Below are 18,079 nucleotides of genomic sequence, written 5' to 3'. Positions count from 1 at the left end.
GCTTCTTGTACAATCCCTTCGTGAGCGTCCGCCCTCCGGGTGCATGCAACATTGCAACATTGTCGATTGCGGGCCGTGTGGCGCAGACACTGCAACAGAGACACACGCATCAGTTGGTTTCCTGTCCAACCCAGAAATGAACCATGCCCAGAGCCCAGGGATAATTATTCACACCCCAAAGCTGACCTGGTGTACGCTGATCAAGCCCACTCGGCTTATGTATAAAGGGGGCCGACGACGCTATGTGTCCCAGTTCTTCCCCACTGCCGGAGGTGACATGGCTGCGTCCGCCTGACATGTCACGAGACTCAATCAGATAGGGTCTATGACTTGCGTTGCACAGAGTTAGTGGCACCGAATACACTGCGGCTGGCACAGGCCTACCTCCACGGGATGGTGAGTTTTGGTGCACTGAGGTAGGGGCACCTTAAGTGCTGAGTGGGTGTGCAGCCTGCGATGATGCGCCGTCCTGGCGGTCTGGACTGGTAAGGATTTGTGTGAGCCCTGCTGGACCGCAGTGTAGGCCTGAGCCAGCGGGCAGCACGGGCCTACCGCCACATGGCACCTATAGAGCTCAGCGGGTGTGCAGCCTGCGATGATACCGTGTGCACTGATATGAGATCTGCCATTGTGAAATCAAGACCCAGAATCACGTGTGTGACCTGGTGGCCCGCGGGGTGGGGCTGCATGATGTGGAGGCTGCCAAGGTTGCTGGCCACGGGCTTGGAGCTTGCACCGGCACGTGGTGGGCCCTCTTGGAGACTTGCTGGTGGTGGAAGGTGAGCAGTGAGGCCTGGGTGTGCAGGGGCAGGCAAACACCGCTGGACGGCGGAAGGGGCTAGGGTGCAGCGGCCTGTGTGCGCAGGGGCGGCCAAGTGATGATGGCGTGTGCAATGATATGAACTCTGCCATTCATCAATCTGGACTCTGTTTCAGATAAGGGACCTGGTGGACTGCAGTGTATACCGGCACGTGGTTGGAGACACACCGGTGGCAGCAGGTGAGCAGTGATGCCTGGGTCCGTAGTGTTGGCACTCTCTCTCCCTCTCCCTCTCTTCCTTTCACTGTCTCTCTCTCTTCCTCTGTTTCTCTCTCTCCCCCTTTCTCTCTCTTTCTCTCTCTCCCTCTCTTTCACTCTCTCTCTCTGTCCCCCTATCTTTCTCTCTCTGTCCTTTGATGAGCGCATGACCCAGCTTCTTATCTTGAATTTTGTCTTGCAGGCTGTGTCTTACAGATTGTCCAGAGAACACCCGCCATGACTCTTCCAAATAGTTGTTTTGAGTTAAATGTGTATAAAATAATTTGTTTGGAAATTCTAAGATGAATGAATGATTCTCCTTTTTCTGACCACACATGAATGTTAATTGTTGTACTTGTGCGACATCAGGCAAATTGTTTTGTTCATGATTTCGTAAAGTTGATGTAAAATATCCTTGTCCTGAGGGGGTGGCGGTGGGTGTTGTGGCCCTCTTGGGTGTCGCCTGCATGATCAGTAGCTCCATGGCATCTGTTGTTCTTCTGGTGTGGCTGTGGGGTGGGCTCCTTTTTCTGGTGCAGGATATCGTCCGACTTAATACCAGGAAAGAGCACGTGTTAATTCCCTGCTGCTAACGCGCCTTTTCACATGTTTTGTGATCTTAACGCCGATCTGGCTGGTTGTTGAGAATGTTGTGAAGTGGTGTTGTCGCGGCTTTTTGCAGGGGAACGCCTAATCTGCATCTCATTAGCGTTAGTTGCTGGTGTCATCCGTGGCGATGTGTTTTGTGGCTGCTAGCACAGGAAAACTGGCGATATCGGCAGTTAGCACCAGCTTGTGAATAGGGTGATATCTATCGCCACTTTGGCTGCGATAAAGTGCTGCTAACCCGGCGGTAAGTCCTTGAGAATATGCCCCTTAGTGTGTTTAATAGACAGGACAACTGTACTTTCCTGATAACTTGCACTGGTGTCAAATACATTTGGAAAAGAACTACATTTTGGTGTAAAATGCATTTGGAAACAAGCATTGGCATAGCCAATAGGTCTCGCTTTTGGGACCTTATAAGTATTTAGTTATGCAGCACAATATCCTTGGTGCAACAACATCAACTGTTGCATGGGTAAACACTTATAAGGTCCCAAAAGCGAGACCTATTGGCTATGCCAATGCTTGTTACTCGAGATCATTATTATGGTATATGGTATTTGCATAAAAAGGAGGGCGAAGCTGAGCCTCAGTTCAAAAGAAAAAAAAACAAGCGGCCGTGCGGCCGCGAAAGTGATCGCGATCAAACATCAAAGTGGCCGAGCGGCCGCGAAAGTGAAAGTAATTGTGGACAAGCGCGGCACGCGCGCCCGCGCACATGCACTGTAGCCCTAGGCTGGCCTGGTAGCACTTTTTGGAGCCCTCTCAAAAAGTCTTGAAAGACTAGCGCATGCGCTGGGTCAGGCGAGACCTAAAAAACAACACTATTACCAATTAATAAATCAGGCAACTTCTGCTTACTTTGGGAGTGTTGCAATGTGGGGATCAAGTGAAATATGGAGGTCATCTCCCTCGACACGTCATCAATTTAGCACTTCATTTATAGCTTTAGACATGTCACTTACAAATCATCGACATCATGCGTTTAAGTCTAATTAGTTTAACTGAAGCCAACAACCCCTTCAACATTACATGCATTAAAGTGCTTGGTGCGCGGCTCCCCTGGCTACGTTCGGACGGCTCCCATGGGAGCCACGGTGCACAGTTTAGGAGCCACGGTGCACAGTTTAGGAACCACTGGGCTAGAGTATCACCAGTCAGGATGTAGGCTCTACTGTCAGGTAATTTGGGAGATGAACATTAGCATGAACATTGTGATGGAGTTAGTTTCCCCCTCAGGTATCGTAGTATTCTTAGTTTGAGAAGACACATACTGATCTGAATGTACAGCATGTTTGGAAAGGGAGTAAACTGCTTTTGATTAACACATGGTAAAATTATCAACATTTTTGGTATTTATAGTTAGTTTTGCTGCAGCATTGATACTTGCTTTTAGTGTGACAGTTTGGTTAGCAGGAACGCCTATGTGTATTAAGGCTGGACTGTGGAACCATAAGCAGCCCTGGCAAAAATGCAAGAAACCAGTACCACTCTCTTCGTACACGTTTTATTTCTCTTTCTGGTGAAAATCATTTCATTTTCTGCTGAAAAGAGAAACTGACCGATTTTGTCAGCGGTGATACGCACACCCAGCTTGTTACAACAGTTTCTGGTGATTTTTTTCCATTTCAAGATTCCGAAGTACATTTCGGCTGTTCTACATTTGCAAACTTCAGGTTCCTCTCATTTTGAAACTACTCATGGTGACACCTTTGTTACACGACCTTAGAGGGCTATAATTTGAATAAATCTTAGATTTTGTTTACTCTCTCTATTTACAACGTACATATTTAATCTTTTCAAAGTATTTATTTATGTAATATAGTAAATACTTACCATGGCAACCATGACTCTTCCTGCTCCACAGCAATTCATGATAAAGAATGGTGAAATAACAAGCCAGAGATGGGAAGAGTGGAGGGATTATCTCATAAACTATTTAAGGTAAAAAATTACCTCTTGAGAGGAAAAAAAATACTCTTACGTTGGTTAGGTCCTGGAAGATTAAGAGTGTAAAACCGGACTGAGAAGAAACCTTTGTCAGGTGGTGAGGGGAATGTTTTCACATAAACTATTGCAGAGTTAAACTCCTATTTTGCTGCTACAGTGTGTAAGGCAGTGCACAGATTCAACTTTTACCACCGGAAACAGGGGCCTAATGAAAAAGTCGAAGATTACTTAGTAGCATTGAGAAGATTAGCTTTATCCTGCAAGTTTGGTGGAATAGAAGAAGATCTGGTTCGAGATCAACTGGTTATGCATTGCAACAATTTGAATCTTGAGGACAAACTTTGGATTAACGGAGACGCAAGCTAACGTGAAATTAGTGGCATTATTAGCAAAGCTGAACTAACTACGAGGTGTGCTAAAACGTTTGTAGCAAATAGTAACCTGGACAACAATGAGGACATCGTAAGATTGGTAAATGGAAATTATTCTCGTATGAATCACCAGTCTAAAAAGAAGACTGGGAAACAACCTGTAAGAGAGAAAGGGGGATATAAACAAGATCGCATGGAGAAATTCTCTGATTTAAAAGGGAAGTGTTGCCGCTGTGGTAGCTCTTCACATTTGGCACATGATAAGAAATGTCCAGCCTTAGGTCAGAGGTGTGCTAATTGCAAAGTGTCTGATCATTATGCAAGGGTTTGCCGCAAATCTAAGTCGGTGAAGTGTGTGGTGGAGGAGTATGATCACGGAAATGAGAGTCTTGATTCTGATGATGAAGAGAACAAAGTCCTCTGTCAGCGTGATGAGAGCAGTGATGCAAGTAGCAAGCAAAGGAAAATAACTGTGTGAAATTGTAGCCGGTGGCGTGCCCACCCTACACCATCATCAACAAAAACAGGAGGGAAGAAACATTTTGTGGGAAAATTGGTGTTGAGCTAGAAGATCCTGATGTGCATCCTGTACGTTATACTGGAGAACCCATTGACTTACTGGGATTTTGTAAACTCACCTTTGAGTTTAAGGGAAGACAGGCAGTTTTTAAACTGTATGTATCTGCCTCTGGTCTTTGTGTGTTAGGTTGGTGGGCTCAAGGTGAGTTGGGAATACTACTTAATCCCAATAGTCCAGATCCCGTGTTATGTGTGAAGACAGATTGCGAAGATCTGTGTGAAGAATACGTAACAAAATCTCCAAATGTGTTCTCAGGGACCACTGATGAACTTAAGGGATTCTCACATAATATAATTAAGAAGGAAAATCCGTGGCCTTGCATCCACAAAGTAAGGAATATCCCCATGAGTGTCAAGGATGAAGTAACTAATGAGATCCAGAAACTTGTAGACAACAGGATAATTAAGCGTGTGGAGTCATCTGACTGGGTTGCCCCCCTTGTCATAGCGCGCAAGGCTAATGGCCGGGTCCGTTTATGTGTGGACCTGAAGGAACTTAATAAGAATACATTTGTGGATGTATTTCCCCACCCTAGAATTTCTGAATCATTATTCGCTACTAAGAACATGGAATGGTTCTCCACAATAGACCTATCCTCTGTGTACCACCAAGGCCTCTCCATAAAAGTAGTAAACATTTGACTGCTTTTGTTACCCCGATTGGTACATTCCAGTTTAGGCAAGTTCCTTTCGGTCTGGCAGCATCAGCGGCTGCCATGTTCCAGCGTCTCATGCACTTAATATTTAAGGACATGAAGAACGTAGTGTTTTTACAGGATGATATCCTTGTCATGGGAAAAGACAGAGAGGAACACGATAAAGTTTTGTCGGAAGTCCTGAGTACTTTAGATAAGAAGGGCCTAACAGCAGAAAAGTCCAAATGCAGACTTGCAAGGAGGAGTGTAACATACCTTGGGCACGAGATAAGCTCGTTTGGAATTTGCCCAAAGTCTGAATTAGTTGAAGCCATCAAAGAAGCCCCTACACCTCAAAATAAAGATGAGGTCAGGTCTTTCTCAGGTTTGGCAGAATTTTATTCTAAATTTGTTTACAACTTTGCTGACAATATGTTTTGCATTAGGCAATAACTAAAAAAGGGAAGTATTTTCGAATGATCTATAGAGTGTCAGTTGAGTATGGATTGTGTCAAAAAGATATTTGTTCTGCTCCTGCACTCCAAGGATTTGACCCCAAACTTAAACGCGTTATCACGAAAGACACAAGTGGGAAAGGCCTGGGAACGGTACTGTCCTAGATGCAGGGAGATGGAACAGAAAGTGCGATTGCATTCGCATCTAGAGCTCTTACACCCACTGAGGAAAAGTATTCTGTGATTGATAGAGAAGCTCTCTGGTGTGTCTGGGGACTCAAGCCCCTTATACAATATGTATGAGGAACGTGTGTCACAGTGAGAACTGACCACAAACTGCGCACCTAAGTCCTCACATGCCAAGGATTGAACAATGTTTCTCCCATGATTACTCGTATGTCGGTACAATAGTTGGATTTTGTGAAAGAAATTAAATATGTACCTGGGGTTCGTAATAGATTCACAGATTTCCAGAGCAGATGTCCTTTGCCAGTCAGTGAAGAAACAAAAAATTAATGGGCTGAATGGTTAGTAGCAACTATATTTGGGAATGAGTTAGTAAGCATTCCTCATGAAGACTGGATTATTAACTTTTCTTGTGATGAGGATTTGTGTGCGGTTCTTGAGTACATTCATAAGGGATGGCCTGAGTAATCTCTCTTAGGTAATTAACTGATTCCTTTTCGGGAAGTAAGAAATTAATTATCTAATGAAGGAGAATTGTTACCCAGAAGTGACAAATTGGTTCCACCCAAAACTTTCAGTGACAGGGTAATCAATATTTGCCATGAAGGACACCTAGGCATTGTGAAAAGCATGTGTAGAGTTAAACAATCATACTGGTGGCCTGGTGTGGACAAGGATATTTAAAGGGTTGTTCGTGATTGTGTTGAATGCATCAATTCAGACAAAAGTTTAATCACTTTAAATCCAACTACACATCCTATAGAGATCCCCAGTATCCCATGGGAAAGGGTTGGCATTGACATTTTTGGTCCTGTAAGGGGCATGGATGGAACACAGAAATGCTTTTTTGTAATGATTGATCACTTCTCTAAGTGGCCAGAGTTCAAGATAGCAGAGAAGGCTGATACAGAGAACTTGTTGTGTTTCTTAAGAGGGAAGGTCTACCTGAAGATTTAGTGTCCGACAATGGAGAACAGTTCATTGGAGACTACTTCAAGAAATATATAAGAAAAACTGGAATTGTGCATTAGGACTACTTCTCTTTACCACCCAGAAGGTAATGAAAGCATTGAGCGCTTCAACAGGGTGATAAAAGGAATTATTGAATTGGCGTACAGTAATGGAAAGGATTGGGAAGATGAGTTGAGGATGATGGTGATTGCATACAGAATCACCAAGTGTCAGTCCACGGGACATTTTCCATTTGAACTTAATAGAGGGAGATCTCCTTGCACCAAAGATAATATGGGGTGGTTGAAGTGTACTAGGATTGTCTCTTGGTCTGTGAAGGATGTGAAGCAGTCTCTTGAAATTAAGCAAAGCAATTTAAAGGATAAGCATGTGGAAGCACATAAAGCGAGAACAGTGAACCTGCAAGTGGGTGACATTGTTAAAATTAAGTAAGGAAGATTGACACGCAATGGGGAGAGCAAGTACTCCTCTCCCCATAAGGTAGTAAAAATCATCCTATGCAATTCTGCACTGCTAAGTGATGGCAAAGTATTGAATGCTAATAGAATTGCATTATTCAAGGGACATGTTAAGGAGGATAAGGAGGAGGTAGTGTTAGGTAAACAGGCACGGGGTAGTAAGTATGATTGAATTGAAGATGTGGTGTCTACAAAGGAAGTGAGTCAACCCAATACACTGGTCAATGCACATGTACTGTTGCCGGATAATCCAAGTAATAACCCAATTCTAAGTGTCCCACTCAAGGAGTGTGTTCCAATGATGCAGCAGGTAGTCAGGGTGAAGCAAACGTGCGTTGAAATGGGAAACGTTTTAAGGGGGAAGGGGTTACCCGGGCAAGATGCATGTGTGTGAAACCCAAGAGATTAGATGATTACATCACACACATATACAATTAAGCTACATTGTTAGTTATGTGTATTTCATTACATAGGCCAATGCTGTTTATTTTAATATGTATTAGCTTTATTGTTGTATGTATACTCTATTGCATATTTCAGTGATGATTTATTTTTATTCACCTTGTTGTATAATAAATAGTTTTTCTCTTTAAGTCTTTTCTGTAATTCATTTATTTATTGGTTTTGTAGCGCGCCTGAATCACCCCCGAAGGGGTATCTCTGCGCTTTTGGGTGAAGCTGCTGGCGGACTGAGGAAAAATTAGAACAGGGAGGCCTTGAGAAATTTCCTGAAGCGCAGATAACCAGGGCATTGCCTCAGGTGTATGGGGAGCTGGTTCCAGTACCGGGGAGCGAGGTAGGAGAAAGATTTCCCACCAAGCCTGGCTTTCATAACCCTGGGAACTTGGAGAAGTGATTTGCTGCAAGACCTGAGGGTCCTTGAGGGGGAATAAGGCTTAATCTTTCTAGAGATGTAGGAAGGGCCTATTTTGTGCAAGACTTTACAGACTGTGCAGCAAACCTTGAACTTGACACGCTTGCGGACCTGAGAAGGTTGGCCAAGGGTGCAATGTAGATGTTAAACAAAGTAGTGTTCAAACAAGAGCCCTGGGGGACACCCCTGGTCACTTCCATCGTCTTAGACCGGATGGGTCCTAGATTGACGGTCTGAGTGCGGGAGGGCAGGAAGCTGGTCATCCACTGTAAGGCGATTCCACTAAATCCAATCTCCTTTAGTCTCCTAAGCATAATCTGGTGTGATACCGTGTTGAATGCTGCGGAGAGGTCCAACATCACAAGAATGGTGAAATGGCCACTATCTAGGGTCATTCTGATGTTATCCATGACCTCTAGTAGGGCCAGTTCCGTGCTGTAGTTGGGCCTAAAACCAGATTGAGAGAGGTCCAGGCAGTTGTTGTTTTCGACATGGGTGGAAAGATGTTGATTAATGTATTTTTCCAAGATTTTGCTTAAATATGGTAAGAGGGAGATGGGCCAGAGATTGGAAAGTTCTTCCATGGAAGCCTTAGGATTTTTCCGAATGGGAATGACCTGTGCCATTTTCCATGCCTGTGGAAGATGACCCTCTTTCATGGAAAGGTTGAAGATAGTGCCTACAGGAGCAGAAAGTCCGTTAGAGATGTAGGAGGCTACTTTTGCTGGAATAACATCCAGGGGAGCGCCAGATTTAACCGAGCGGAGTGAGGCGGCTGCCACCTCATTTGTCATGGGGGAAAGCTTTCTAGGAATTGTGGAGCAGTGTAATCGGACGGGGAGCGAAGGGGTGCGATCAGTAGTTGCCTCCCAGAGAGAGCGATCTTATCATAGATAAGGTCAATTTTATTCGTGAAGTACTGGGCGATGTCGTCACAAAGGGCTTGAGAAGAGGTCTTAGGATTTCCACAAGCCCTAGGACTTGTGAAGGATTTCAGTATCTGAAATAGAGTTTTTGGCACGTTCTCTGCTTTGTTTAACTGCTGAGCGAAAAACTTTTTCCGTGCTCCTTTTATATTTTTATGATAAGAGGAGAGGGCGATCTTAAAATTATCTTTATCTCTTGGTTCTTGGGAGCTACGCCAGTGTCTCTCCAGGTTTTTGCATTTCCGTTTTTCAGCACGCAGCTCAGGAGAGTACCATGCTGATTGAGGGCGGCTGGCTGTATTTGAAAATGTTTTCAGAGGCGCAACCAGATCAATGGTCCTAGTTACCGTCAAATTGAATCTGGCTAGTCCCTCCTCAACGTGGGAGGGTTTGGCTCCAATTTCCCAGGTTGGTAAGAAGGCTGCCTGGAAGCGGTATGGGGAAATCTTATGCCATTGTCTACAGACGCTGGGAGCGTTAGCGATGGAAGTAGCAGCCGCGCATTAGCCTTGGATGGTAAATTCAATGGACGCGTGGTCTGTCCACGTTGGAGGTTGAGGGGGTTCACACCGGATACAGGAGGCATTAGAAAAAATAATATCCAGTGTGTGGCCCGCTGAGTGGGTCGGGCCGTCATTGAGCTTAGTGAGGCCCAAGAGTAATGATATATCAGGGAGCACTTCACTTTCACTGTGCACGTTGAAGTCACCCAGTAAGGAGGAGGGAAGTGTTGTGTTGGTGCTCGAGCCCCTCTGGGCTCGTGGTATTCCAGAGCTTGGGCTGCGCTCGGGCCATGGAATATGTTGAGGGAGGTCTTGGGACGGAGTCTGGAGCAGACGGTTGTGCGGGGCTCTTTTTCGCTATTGGGGGTTAAAGTTGCCAGAATAAGGCAAAGCAACTTGAGATACGTATATTCTATTGCTTTCCAACAACTATCAGGAATGCATATGTGTATTAAGGCTGGACTGTGGAACAAAAAGCAGCCCTGGCAAAAAGGCTAGAAACCAGTCCCACGTCTCTTCGTCCACGTTCTATTTCTCCCTTTCCATCCATCAATCAATCCTCTCTCCCCTTGCTCTCTAATCACACTCTCTCTCTCCACATCCCTCTCTTCCCCTCTTTCTCTCTCTCGAAGTCCCCTGTGCCTGCTGTAATTCATTTTGGAGAGCTGGGAAAAGTGACAGAGGCATCAGCAGTGGCCCAGGGTTTCAGTACTGGCCTCCAGTCTTTTCAGCTGGAAGAAGGAGAGAAGGAGTATCGCCAGAGGAGACGAGGCAAAAGTGGACGGCAAGCATCAGATCCAGCTGGCTTTTGGGCATGCTAGAAGAGTAAGTCTCTGAGGCATAGGATTGAGTCCTGTCAGGTTAGGAAGCGGCCGGCATGGCGTCCGGGGCAGCTTGTGCCACGATAAGCTCCCCTGTCCCGGCCCTTTACCTTGCCCGTCCAACCCAACCAGGAACTAGAAAGGCTCCAGTGATCTATGTGGTGTACGACACTGACATCGACCACTGCTTAGTATTTCCACGGAATCTACAGCAGTTACAATCCAACTCTATAATCCTTAAAGATAGCTTTGAGAGTTTTCAACTGATTTTATTGCCTTCTGGCTCATTGAAGTAGAAAAGGACTTGTGAGCAGTGCGCTAGTGCAAGGTAAGGAGGGGAAACATGAGCGGAGCAGATGGACAGGTGACGCCAGATCTTGGGACAGGCCCAGTACTAATCTTGCAGTCTTGCAATCTGAAACTCAAATTCACCTCCCGCAAATGAGGTCATGAAGTTAAGGGGGCACACACAGTGGGAGATCAACAAAAAACAAACAGTACCCTGGACTGCTACTAACAACAGGGTGCAAAAATGTCCCACACCAATCACTGTGTAAGACAGCACTGGAGAATCAGCTCTTTTCTCTTGTTGCCAGCAAGTGACAACCCAAAGGTTTTACCAATTTTTTCTATCTTAAGAACCCGGCTGAGGCAATACACACAGTAAATGCTGATATACTAGGACTGTCCCCCCCCTCGAACCAAATGTGATCCACCAAATTGCTCTACACCATCTAGGTACAACAAAAATAGAGCCTATGCAGATAATTCCCAATAGCAAGCAATCCAAGATTGGGAAGTCGCATCAGACTCAGGAGGCTAAGACTCAGGCCTCCTCAAAAGACATTGACATTTTGGAGGAAGGAACCTCAGTTTCAGCTCAGTCGAGACCTAAAATCAGTCCTCAGCATCACAGGAGTGCTCTCAAGAAACAACTGTCAATACTGAGTCTCTCTGTCATTCACCACCAGGAGGTGAATGGGATGTTTTGATGAGCAGCAGCATAGACAGCCTGTTGTAATGTATATGTCAATAGCTTATTGAGCTCTGCATAGCTCAGCTCTGGCTGATGGAATGTGGACCAGATGTAGTCTTGGTTACATCACGGGGATCTTTGGGGGTTGCAATCAAGCCACAGCAGTTGTTGTGGTGCCTGTCTGGAGATGCTGTTGAAAGGTTTTCCACCTGAAGGAATAAAGAACTTATCCCCAGCATTATCGTGTGGCGAGTAACTACATTTATTTGTCGACAAGTGTTTGGGGGGGTTGCTCATGAATGACTGAGAGTTTAAGAGTAAAAGGGTCAACAGTGATCATGTTCAAGTGAGTGCAGGTGGTGGGGATATTGTATTGCCAATTACCGGCCGGCAAGGGTAAGAAGACCACCCAGGTATTTAGGTGAATACTTTTGTGGGTGATCTACGCTGCCAGCTGGATGATGAGCAAGCAGGTTTTTAGCCCTTTGTTTTGTGGTGTCTGGGTAGAGAGCTTTGTTGGCGTGTTTGTGTTGGGAGGGTGTGGTTTTATGTTTAGGTGTTCCTGAGGTCATGTTTTCTTGCATGTTAAAAAATTGTTTTGTGAAGGGAGGGGGATGTGTTATAATATATATTCTAATAGTTTATTAAGTGCTGCGTAGCTCAGCTCAGGCTAATGGAATGTGAGCCAGATGTAGTCTTTGTTACATCACAGGGTCTGTGGGGGTTGAAATCTAGCCACAGCAGTTGTTGTGGTGCCTAGCTTGGGATGCTGTTGAGGGGTTTTCCTCCTGACGGAATAAGGAACTCATCCCCCAGCTTTACCATGTGTGGCGAGTTACTACACAGCCCAAACTAGTCAATGGGCTATGACGATCTATCTCTTATTATCAAACCACTGGATGACGAAACAGAGAATATAACACAGTCCAGGGCAAGGAAGTGGACAGCTACAACCAACAAGGCAGTTTGTTCACCAAAGCTTCAGAGTGAACCAGCCCTTAAAAGCAGCCAAAGACAGTGCCACAGACAAACAGCAAGGACCATCAGTAGCCTGTTCTTTAGCTAAATATCCAGAAGACCCCCTCAAAAGCCACCACAGACAGTCAGCAGAACAACAGGGGGCTTAGCGGCATGATATGCCCTTGCTGACCCCTGAGGAGTGGAAGGAAATGGTGGCATCATATGTGAGGGTATCACCAGAAATCCCCTCCAAAGGAAAGACTATGCCATCAGAAAATAAAACAAGTAATGCCCAGACCGACTACTAGAAACTCTTCAATCCTCCGTCGAAGCCCTTAACTATCAATAAAAAAATGGACAATCAAATAACTTTCTTAAACACAATGGCAGTATTTATATCTTGTATTGATAAGGAAATCTATCGGTAGAACACACACTCCACCCTGCTTGTACTTGCCCACCAATATTGGGCAAGTTAGAAACTTTATGAATCATCCTCAGCAGTCTGTTGGAGAATGTTAAGTCCATACTGAAACCCAATGAGAAAATTAATAAGAACATGCCACGGGATACACCAGGGATGTAACTTAGCAAAGATACTACAAAGAGTCAGAATCAATAGCCAGGAGTGAGGCAAAAACGGACACTTAATGCCAGAGTAACACAACCTCCACTCAACTGTGCACATCGATTCAAAGAAATTTGACTCAGGGCACAGAGCCGGTGGAGCTGCTCTACACTTTGTTAGGAACTACAACTTCATTGGCAACAGGAAAGGATGTGGGCACCAACAAATGAAACAATGCCTGATAAATAAATCCTGAACACTTCAAAGAAAAAAACACTGATAGGCAGAAACCAAAAGCCAAATCAAGCAGACAAGCCTGATATATACTCAATTTGTAAGAACGTAAGTCGTCATTTGAACCAAAGCCCAGAGCCAGATTGTAGTGCTTTATGTCATGGAGCATCTCTTTGGTAAGTATAGAGTTAATTGTAGAACTCTATCTTGTACTCTAGAATTATAGAATAGTAGGATGTATTAGGGCTCTGTATGTTTGGTCAGAGCTGCTGGGAGACCATTCGTGCCGGATGTGTCCTTCCCAGCAGGAGTTAGAATAAAATAACTTATGCTTCACTACTTTTTGTTTGCTGCCATTATTTGGAGGATGCAACATAATTTTGAAGCAGCCGAAAAGGTATTGGACATAGTCCAGGTCTTAAAAAGATGAGGGATCCATGTGACCCCTTTTAAAGAACCGGCCTACCCATACCCTTTACCTAATCAGGCGAACAAGCATCGAGATATACGTATGTCTAAGCAAATGCACTCCGTTTTGAGAAGTGCCCCCAGTTCGTCCCCAGCTAAATCACAGGGGTTGAATCCACTTCTTACCCAGGACGACAAAGAAACAAATTACAAGTCCAATGACTAGAGCAGGGCACCGAGGCACTGATCAGGCCATGGTCACAGCAATAATGCACACCTTTTGGCAAAATCATTACTAGACGAACAGACCCCCAACAAATTTGTTTTTGGAACATTAAAGACCTGCTGAATAAACTACATGACCAAGAGATGCAGGCATACTTAAGGAAATTTCAGGTGATCTTTTGTAGAAGCCTAAAACAAAGAATAAACAGATAATACCAATTCTCTGTCAGCACATAGGATGAAGAGAATTTATTATAGGGCAACAAGATAATGCAAATACGTGCACCACAGAGACAGTCACCATAGCCACAGAGTGTCAGAAGAGGTGACGTTTCTGACAGCTTTTAATGGTATAAACCACAGAGGAAAGAGCGTCATAATACATGTAATACAAATTAAGCATTGAATATTAGTCCAATCAGGAAAGGCCTAAACTGCGTTATACCATTTATGGACTGGGATATACTGTTGCTGACCACGTGTCTGGAGTATATGACAATTTTGGGACTTTCCACAGTAATAGAATGTATTAGCTTTAGTACTTTTCCATACAAATAATTGCAATATGATGGCACGTAGCAGAACTATTTCTGAATATGATGTGCTGAAACACTTGCGGATAAGCTAGCATCCTGTGCTGTTCTCGTGTACTTCTTGAGCAAGTCTTGCGTTACAAGAGCAGCCTTACTTCTGAGCCATGGAAAAGTACAAGCATTTGTCTGATGATTTTATGTCAACTTTGCGAGGGCCTGAAGATTTTAGGCATTTGGTATCAACTAAGAAAATATGGTTTCCACACCTTCAGGAAACATGGGAGGAGAAATCACCACTAATCCCAGGCTACATCAACCTTTCAGTGACAAGCGAGAGGAGAGAGAGAGAGAGAGGACAGAGAGAGAGAGAGAGAGAGAGAGAGAGTCTGCTTGCATGACTTTGATACAGGCTTCTAACTATTGCAATAGGGGTTTGGGGAGTCATTTCCACATACAGTTACTGTGGTAGTTTGAGTGGGGAGGGTTTAGGCTTTTGGTTCTTGTAGCATCAACACAATGGGCAAAGAAGACAGTTCTATGTTGTCTTGTTTGTCCTGGGTGGGAGAGGTTAGGGAGTTCTTTATGTTTCAAGCTCTGGTGTTTGAGGGGATTTGGTTTATCGTTACAGTGCATGTAATGCTTCAACAAACAAGTTACTTACCTTCGATAACGATATATCTGTAAGAAACGTAGGTTAGTTATAGATTCCTTACCTTAGAATCTACCCCAGGTGTCAGACTGGATCCGGAAAGTTTTTCATCAGCAATACCCCTGCGCATCTGAAGGTAGCATCGGTCGACTCCCGTCCGTTGTCGGTGTCGTGGTCATCGGGATGACATTGCAATAGCTACATAGACATCGCCCTTGTGCGCTGACGTCAGTTCTGTACACAACGTTCCACGGCAGAAGCTCAGAGCCATGCAAGACACTGACCACTGGTGCACAAACCTAGGGCCATGAAAGGAAGTCCTTAACCCTAGAAGTCAGTTCGCAGAACGGGAAGGATGGGTGGGGCGGTAAGGAATCTATAACTAACCAATGTTTCTAACAGATCTATCGTTACCGAAGATGTGTAACTTGCTCATTTGAAAGAAACAGTTAGTTATAGATTCCTTACCTTAGAATAGATACCCCAGCAATACCAACCCCGAAGGTGGTTCTGCGAACCAAGTTCACACCAGAAAGTCTTGGAGAAAAGAACGGCCTAATAAGCCGTCTCTCCAGACTTGATTGTCCAGGCAGTAGTGTCTCGTAACCGTGTGAAACGATGCCCACGAAGCTGCCTGACAGATTTCATTCAGGGGGACTCCTCGTCCCAAAGCAGTAGTAGCTGCCGTCGCCCTGGTGGAATGGGCACACAGCCCCACTGGAGGCTCCTTCTTAGCCAAAGAATAGCAGGCTTTGATGCACAGAACAACCCACCTGGAGATGGTCTGTTTGTGCCCGGCCCAACCTTTCTTAGCGCCCACGTACCCAACAAAGAGCTGGTCATCCACCCAGAATTGTTTTGTGCGATCCAAGTAGAAAGAAAGCGCACTTTTTGGATCCAAACGGTGGAGCCTCTCTTCCTCTTTCGAAGGATGCGGAAAGAAGGTGGGCAAAGTGATGGTTTGGCCAATGTGGAAAGAAGTAACCACCTTGGGAAGGAAGGAAGGTCTAGTTCACAGGACGACCTTATCTGGATAGATAGCCAGAAAGGAAGGCTTAGAAGAAAGAGCTTGTAGCTCACTCGCCCTGCAAGTAGAGTTAGAAGCCTGAGAGGGCAATCATGAAGCGGCTCAAAGGGAGCGCACTTAAGATATGTAAGAACCAAGTTCAAGTCTCACTGGGGCATTATGAAGGGAACAGGAGGAAAAAGATGAGTAATGCCCTCAAGAGACCCATTTACAACAGGGAACTTGAAGAGAGAAGGCTGATCAGGAAGCCTAAGAAAGGTTGAAATGGCCGAAAGGTAGCCCTTAAGAGTGCCCAGAGCAGAGCCCTGCTGGGCCAAAGAGAGGAGGAACAAGAGAACCTCAGAAAGAGGGGCAGAAAGGGGATCCACAGCCTTTGCTGTGCACCATGCCACAAATGTATCCTATCTGCAGGCGTATACCATCTTAGTGGAGGGACGCATGGTTGCCAAGATTAGATCACAGACTTTGGGAGGCAGGTCAAACAACGTCAACTGCCGCTGCTCAATCTCCATGCAAGGTGGTGGTGGCTGGACAGGTTCGGGTGGAGGACCGTCCCCTGCTGCTGCAACAGAGGATCCTCCCGAAGAGTCAGTCTAATCGGAGGATCGATGGCCATGTTGAGCAGCTTGGGATACCAGACTCTTCGTGCCCAAAGCTCCAGAAGATTGATGTGGAGCCCGGACTCTGCCGGAGACCAGAGGCCTCTGATCTCCGCCTCTTCCATGTGGCCGCCCCATCCCAGAAGGGATTTGTCCGTCACCGCTGTGTGTTCTGTTTGGGGAAGGGAGAGGGATCAGCCGTTGACCCAATCCTGGTTTGTGAGCCACCACTGCAATTGTCGTGCAGTGCCCTCCGAGATCTGGACGCAATGGGACAGATTCCCCTGGTGCTGCGCCCTCCGTAACTTCAGGTCCCAATGCAGAGCCTGCATATGCCACCTGGCATGATCGACCAGCAGGATGCAGGAGGCCATGAGGCCCAGCAGCCTCAGGGTCAGTCTGACCGAAACCTGCGATGGGGGCTGAAAGATCGTAATCAGAGCCTGAATATCCCGGACTCGCTACTCGAGAGGATAAACCCGAAACTGCGTTGTGTCCAGAATCGCTCTGATGAAAGGAAGCTTCTGAGAGGGGATCGGGTGTGACTTCGGCACGTTGATGGAGAACCCCAGTGAATGCAGGAGGTCAGCCGTAGTCTGGAGGTGGGAGATGTCAGCCTGGGGCGAGTCCGCCTTCAACAGCCAGCCATAGGGGAAGACTGGAACCACTGATCTGCGTACATGAGCTGCGACCACTGCCATCACTTTCGTGAACACCTGAGGGGCGCTGGTAAGGCCAAAGGGGAGCACGGTAAACTGAAAGTGCTCATGGCCTACCGTGAACCGCAGGTAACGCTGGTGGGCCGGCATGGCAGGGATATGAAAGTGAGCGTCCTGCAAGTCCAACCCTATCATCCAGTCTCCAAGGTGGAGGGTAGACAAGACCTGAGCGAGCGTCAACATCTTGAACTTCTCCTTCCGGAGGAAACGGTTGACGTTCCTGCGATCCAAGATAAGACACAGGCCTTAGTCCTTCTTGGGCACTAGAAAGTAGTGGGAATAGCAACCACAACCAACTTTAGGGCAGGAACACACTTGGTGGCACCCTTGGCCAAGAGTGCCGAAACTTCCTGTTGGAGAAGGGCCAGGTGATTCTCTGACATGTGATGGTACTGAGGTGGCATGGAGGGAGGGCTATTCTCGAAGGGGAGGGAGTAGCCCCTTCAGACTATTTGCAAAACCCACCTGTCTGACGTGATGGTGCACCAGTGGGGGAGGTGATGGCAGATCCTGCTCCCACTGGCCTTTGGTGGCCCTGAAAGGTCGGACTAGGAGGGTTTGGAGGCTGCTGCAGAGGGGGCTGTGGTGGACTGGCCCGCCCGCTGGCTCCCAGAACAAGGCTGGTGGTTCCCACGTCCCCGGCCGTGCTGAGCTGTACAGCTTGCGTCAGCCTGTGGCTCTGGGCGGGATGTAGTGGGGCACCCCTTCCGTAGCCACGAAAGGGGCGAAAGGCAGACTGCGCAGGGCGGGTGGTGGAGAGGCCCAATGACCTGGCCGTAGCCCGTGAGTCCTTAAAACGCTCCAGCGAGTTGTCTGCCTTGTTGCCG

At 46.3% G+C, this 18,079-nt stretch overlaps 1 protein-coding gene across 2 annotated transcripts in view; it reads right to left on the bottom strand.

Annotated features, from left to right (window-relative positions):
• The window catches only part of AGAP3 (ArfGAP with GTPase domain, ankyrin repeat and PH domain 3), a 1,862,985-nt gene that overhangs the window by 1,122,346 nt on the left and 722,560 nt on the right, over window positions 1–18,079 (bottom strand). The gene's annotated exons all lie outside the window — the stretch shown is intronic.

This window comes from Triturus cristatus, chromosome 10 (assembly GCF_964204655.1).
Source record: "Triturus cristatus chromosome 10, aTriCri1.1, whole genome shotgun sequence".
NCBI lineage: Eukaryota > Metazoa > Chordata > Amphibia > Caudata > Salamandridae > Triturus > Triturus cristatus.
Note: the sequence above shows the minus strand (reverse complement) of the source record. Positions and strands in the feature narration are given on the sequence as shown.